We start from the raw sequence: 6,061 nt of genomic DNA on the forward strand, positions 1-6,061 counted from the left end.
CGGCAGCGGAGGCGGAGGGGGGGGGGGGGCTCGAAGACAGCCGGCAGCCGCTTCGGTGAACGTCACCCGGGAGGCGACCGGGACCGGCCCGGGAAGCCATCGTCCGGCCCGGGATCCCGGCCGCGGCCGGACCGGCTCGAAGCCCCGCGGCCCCGGCACGGGGGAGGCCCAAAGACTGGCGGCAGCCGCTTCGCTGAACGTCACCCGGCCGGCGACCGGGGCCGTCCCGGGGCCGTCCCGGGATGCCGGCTTCCGGCACGGGGTCCCGGCCGCGGCCGGACCGGCTCGAATCCCCGCGGTCCCGGCAGCAGCCGGAGCCGCTCGCCGTTCGGGCTCCCGGCACCCTACGGATCCGCCGACTCTTTCGCCGGCGGCGGGGGGAGGCAGTGGAGGGGGTGCGGGCAGAAGCGGCAGCGGAGGCGGAGGGGGGGGGGGCTCGAAGACAGCCGTCAGCCGCTTCGGTGAACGTCACCCGGCCGGCGACCGGGGCCGTCCCGGGGCCGTCCGGGGATGCCGGCTTCCGGCACGGGGTCCCGGCCGCGGCCGGAGCGGCTCGAATCCCCGCGGTCCCGGCAGCAGCCGGAGCCGCTCGCCGTTCGGGCTCCCGGCACCCTACAGATCCGGCGACTCGTTCGCCGGCGGCGGGGGGAGGCAGTGGAGGGGGGTGCGGGGAGAAGCGGCAGCGGAGGCGGAGGGGGGGGGGGGGCTCGAAGACAGCCGGCAGCCGCTTCGGTGAACGTCACCCGGGAGGCGACCGGGACCGGCCCGGGAAGCCATCGTCCGGCCCGGGATCCCGGCCGCGGCCGGACCGGCTCGAAGCCCCGCGGCCCCGGCACGGGGGAGGCCCAAAGACTGGCGGCAGCCGCTTCGCTGAACGTCACCCGGCCGGCGACCGGGGCCGTCCCGGGGCCGTCCCGGGATGCCGGCTTCCGGCACGGGGTCCCGGCCGCGGCCGGACCGGCTCGAATCCCCGCGGTCCCGGCAGCAGCCGGAGCCGCTCGCCGTTCGGGCTCCCGGCACCCTACGGATCCGCCGACTCGTTCGCGGGCGGCGGGGGGAGGCAGTGGAGGGGGTGCGGGCAGAAGCGGCCGCGGAGGCGGAGGGGGGGGGGGGGCTCGAAGACAGCCGTCAGCCGCTTCGGTGAACGTCACCCGGGAGGCGACCGGGACCGGCCCGGGAAGCCATCGTCCGGCCCCGGATCCCGGCCGCGGCCGGACCGGCTCGAATCCCCGCGGCCCCGGCACGGGGGAGGCCCAAAGACTGGCGGCAGCCGCTTCGCTGAACGTCACCCGGCCGGCGACCGGGGCCGTCCCGGGGCCGTCCCGGGATGCCGGCTTCCGGCACGGGGTCCCGGCCGCGGCCGGACCGGCTCGAATCCCCGCGGTCCCGGCAGCAGCCGGAGCCGCTCGCCGTTCGGGCTCCCGGCACCCTACGGATCCGGCGACTCGTTCGCCGGCGGCGGGGGGAGGCAGTGGAGGCGGTGCGGGGAGAAGCGGCAGCGGAGGCGGAGGGGGGGCGGGGGGGACGATAGTGGCGGGGGGCGGGGGGTGCTCGAAGGCAGCCGGCAGCCGGTTCGGTGAACATTCGCCGGGGCGGGGGGGCGACCTGTCCGTGCCCGGGGCAGCCCCGGGAAGCCGGCAGCCAGCACGGGGGTCCCGGCAGCACCTGTTCCCTGCCCTGGGACTTGCCGTGCCCGGCGGCCGGTTGCCGGGTGGGGGGAGCGATGAGAGGCGGGGCGCAGCGGCCGGGGCAGCGCCGGGCCGCAGCGGGGGGCTGGGCGGGTGGGGTAGGCGTCGAGCGGCAAGCCCTCGGCTGCAGCGAATGTTCGGCGGTGCGGGGCGGGGGGGGACGGGACGACACGTTGGGGGCGCCGAGTCCGAGCCACCCCCGGCCCCAGGGGCGGCCGGAGGGGGAGGCCGGTGCCTGGCCCTGGGAGCTGCTGGGCGCCGGATGGCCGAGGGTGCGTCAGAAGCCGCCCGAGGCGGTCGAGCAGGTCCTCCAGAAAGGCCTAGGGTGGCTTCGAGGGCCCCGGGAGCAGTCGAGGGAGGCCTCCAGGCAGGTCTGGAGTGGATGGGAGGCCTTCCAAAGCAGACAAGGGAGGCTGCCAGCGGGGCCTAGGCTGGCACTGCAGCCTGTAAATGGTTGGGGGGGGGGCCTCTGGTGCGGCCTGGAGTCTCTGGGTGGCGTCCAGAGAGGTGCAAAAGATCCTCTGGTGCGGCCTGTGGTGGCGGAGAAGCCTGCAGAGCGTGCGGGGGAGGCTTCTGGTGCGGCCTGGGGTGGGTCGGAAGCCTGCAGAGCGTGCGGGGGAGGCTTCTGTTGGGGCCTGGGGTGGGTCAGAAGCCTACAGAGCGTGCGGGGGAGGCTTCTGGTGCGGCCTGGGGTGGGTCGGAAGCCTGCAGAGCGTGCGGGAGAGGCTTCTGTTGGGGCCTGGGGTGGCTGAGAAGCCTGCAGAGCGTGCGGGAGAGGCTTCTGCTGCGGCCTGGGGTGGCTGAGAAGCCTGCAGAGCGTGCGGGAGAGGCTTCTGCTGCGGCCTGGGGTGGCTGAGAAGCCTGCAGAGCGTGCGGGAGAGGCTTCTGGTGCGGCCTGGGGTGGCTGAGAAGCCTGCAGAGCGTGCGGGAGAGGCTTCTGCTGCGGCCTGGGGTGGCTGAGAAGCCTGCAGAGCGTGCGGGAGAGGCTTCTGCTGCGGCCTGGGGTGGCTGAGAAGCCTGCAGAGCGTGCGGGAGAGGCTTCTGCTGCGGCCTGGGGTGGCTGAGAAGCCTGCAGGGCGTGCGGGAGAGGCTTCTGCTGCGGCCTGGGGTGGGTGGGAAGCCTGCAGAGCGTGCGGGGGAGGCTTCTGGTGCGGCCTGGGGTGGCTGAGAAGCCTGCAGAGCGTGCGGGGGAGGCTTCTGGTGCGGCCTGGGGTGGCTGAGAAGCCTGCAGAGCGTGCGGGAGAGGCTTCTGGTGCGGCCTGGGGTGGCTGAGAAGCCTGCAGAGCGTGCGGGGGAGGCTTCTGGTGCGGCCTGGGGTGGCTGAGAAGCCTGCAGAGCGTGCGGGAGAGGCTTCTGCTGCGGCCTGGGGTGGCTGAGAAGCCTGCAGAGCGTGCGGGGGAGGCTTCTGGTGCGGCCTGGGGTGGCTGAGAAGCCTGCAGAGCGTGCGGGAGAGGCTTCTGGTGCGGCCTGGGGTGGCTGAGAAGCCTGCAGAGCGTGCGGGGAGAGGCTTCTGCTGCGGCCTGGGGTGGCTGAGAAGCCTGCAGAGCGTGCGGGGGAGGCTTCTGGTGCGGCCTGGGGTGGGTCGGAAGCCTGCAGAGCATGCGGGGGAGGCTTCTGCTGCGGCCTGGGGTGGCTGAGAAGCCTGCAGAGCGTGCGGGGGAGGCTTCTGGTGCGGCCTGGGGTGGCTGAGAAGCCTGCAGAGCGTGCGGGAGAGGCTTCTGGTGCGGCCTGGGGTGGCTGAGAAGCCTGCAGTGCGTGCGGGGGAGGCTTCTGCTGCGGCCTGGGGTGGCTGAGAAGCCTGCAGAGCGTGCGGGAGAGGCTTCTGCTGCGGCCTGGGGTGGGTCGGAAGCCTGCAGAGCGTGCGGGAGAGGCTTCTGCTGCGGCCAGGGGTGGGTCGGAAGCCTGCAGAGCTTGCGGGGGAGGCTTCTGGTGCGGCCTGGGGTGGGTCGGAAGCCTGCAGAGCATGCGGGGGAGGCTTCTGCTGCGGCCTGGGGTCTCTGGGTGGCCTCTAGAGAGGTGCAAAAGACCCTCTGGGTTGGGCTGGGGTGGCTCTTGGACCCCTGCCACACAGTGGAGAGAGGCCTCCGGCCCGCCACCTGTGTCCCTGTGTGCCTGAGTGCCTGTGTCCCTGTGTCCCTGTGTCCCTGTGTCCCTGAGTGCCTGAGTGCCTGTGTCCCTGTGTCCCTGTGTCCCTGTGTCCCTGAGTGCCTGAGTGCCTGTGTCCCTGTGTCCCTGTGTCCCTGAGTGCCTGAGTGCCTGAGTGCCTGTGTCCCTGTGTCCTTGTGTCCCTGTGTCCCTGTGTGCCTGAGTGCCTGTGTCCCTGTGTCCCTGTCTGTGTACCTGTGTGCGAGTGTCCGGCACGCCACCCAGCGGCGGCGGGCAAGCAGGTAGGCGGGTGGGCGGGCCGGCGAGGGCCAGTGTGAGTTTGGGGGGTGGGAGGGGAGGCGGCAGCTGGAAGCGTCAGAGGAGGGGGCGTGGCTCCGGCTGGCCCCGGGAGCAGGTTCCCGGGACCGGGACCGGCTGGACCTGGCGGGTGGTTGATCCCGGGGCGGGGGGCAGAGGCGGCGGGAAGCGGCAGCTGCGTGTGCGGCGGGGGGGTGGAGGGCGAACCGCGGCGGGAAGCGGATGCTTCAGAGCAGGTTACGGGGGGCGGGGACGGACGACACCACCTGTCCCCGCCCCGGGACGGGCTGGACCCGGCGCCCTGGACCCGGCGCCGTGTACCCGCCGCCGCCCCCCGCCGCCGCCCCCCTCCGCCACCCCGGGACCCCGACGTTTTTTGGCGCCCGCGCCTTTTTTTGCTCCCCGCCTGCCCGCGCTGCCCCGGGCCCTCCCCCGGGGCGGGGCGGGAGGGAGGGACGGACGGACGGGTAGCCGGGGATCTCCGAGCGCGCGCCACCAGACCGAGGCGGGTCCCGGCGGCGGCGGCGGCGGCGGCGGCGGCGGCGGCGGCAGCAAGCGACGGCGGGGGGGGGCAGGCTAGGGAGAGAGGGGGAGCGGCATGCGGTAGGGCTGGGGGGTTTGTTTCGGGGGGGAGGGGTGGGGGGGGGTGGCAGCGGTCAGCGAGAGCGGGGAGAGGGGGAGCGGCATGCGGTAGGGCTGGGGTGTTTTTGGGGTGGGGGCGTTGGGGGGATTAGCGGGCGGGCGGGCAGCCGAGCCAAGCGGCAAGCCGGGGGGGCGGGCGAGGGCGGCTTTAGGGCCGGAGGAGCGGAGCGCAACCTCCCCCGTGCAGGCTCCAGCGTGGAGAGCAGCAAGTTTTTGGGGACGGGGGACGACGGACGGGAGGGGCAGCGGCGAGAGGCTAGCTGCGGCAAGGGGCACCGGCACGGCCGCCCTAACAGCGCCGCCTCGGTCGCAGGGGTTAGAGAGCAGCCGGGCAGCCCGGGAGGGAAGCGGCAGCCCGCGAAGGGGGGAAGGGGGGGCTCCGCGCAAACCGCTAACGGGAGCCGGGGGGTGTGGGGAGCTGGGGGTGGCAGCAGCGGCAAGAGGCAACGTCGGGAGGGGGGGCTCCGCGCAAACCGGTAACGGGGGCCGGGGGGTGTGGGGGGGGCGGTGGCGGCCGCGGCAAGAGGCAACGGCAGGCGGGGGGGCTCCGCGCAAACCGGCTGCGGGGGGGGGGGGCGGGGGGTAGCGGCAAGAGGCAACGGCGGGAAGGGGGGGGCTCCGCGCAAACCGCTAACGGGAGCCGGGGGGTGTGGGGAGCTGGGGGTGGCAGCAGCGGCAAGAGGCAACGTCGGGAGGGGGGGCTCCGCGCAAACCGGTAACGGGGGCCGGGGGGTGTGGGGGGGGCGGTGGCGGCCGCGGCAAGAGGCAACGGCAGGCGGGGGGGGCTCCGCGCAAACCGGCAGCGGGGGGGGGGGGGCGGGGGGTAGCGGCAAGAGGCAACGGCGGGAAGGGGGGGCTCCGCGCAAACCGCTAACGGGAGCCGGGGGGTGTGGGGAGCTGGGGGTGGCAGCAGCGGCAAGAGGCAACGTCGGGAGGGGGGGCTCCGCGCAAACCGGTAACGGGGGCCCGGGGGTGTGGAGGGGGCGGTGGTGGCCGCGGCGAGAGGCAACGGCAGGCGGGGGCGCTCCGCGCAAACCGGCAGCGGGGGGGGGGCGGGGGGTAACGGCAAGAGGCAACGGCGGGAAGGGGGGCCTCCGCGCAAACCGGCAGCGGGGGGGGGGCGGGGGGTAGCGGCAAGAGGCAACGGCGGGAAGGGGGGGCTCCGCGCAAACCGGCAGCGGGGGGGGGGCGGGGGGTAGCGGCAAGAGGCAACGGCGGGAAGGGGGGGCTCCGCGCAAACCGGCAGCGGGGGGGGGGCGGGGGGTAGCGGCAAGAGGCAACGGCGGGAAGGGGGGGCTCCGCGCAAACCGGCAGCGGGGGGGGGCGGG

Source organism: Melanerpes formicivorus, unplaced genomic scaffold (genome assembly GCF_026170545.1).
Source record: "Melanerpes formicivorus ecotype bairdi unplaced genomic scaffold, bMelFor1.0.p_v2 SCAF_648, whole genome shotgun sequence".
NCBI classification, from domain to species: domain Eukaryota; kingdom Metazoa; phylum Chordata; class Aves; order Piciformes; family Picidae; genus Melanerpes; species Melanerpes formicivorus.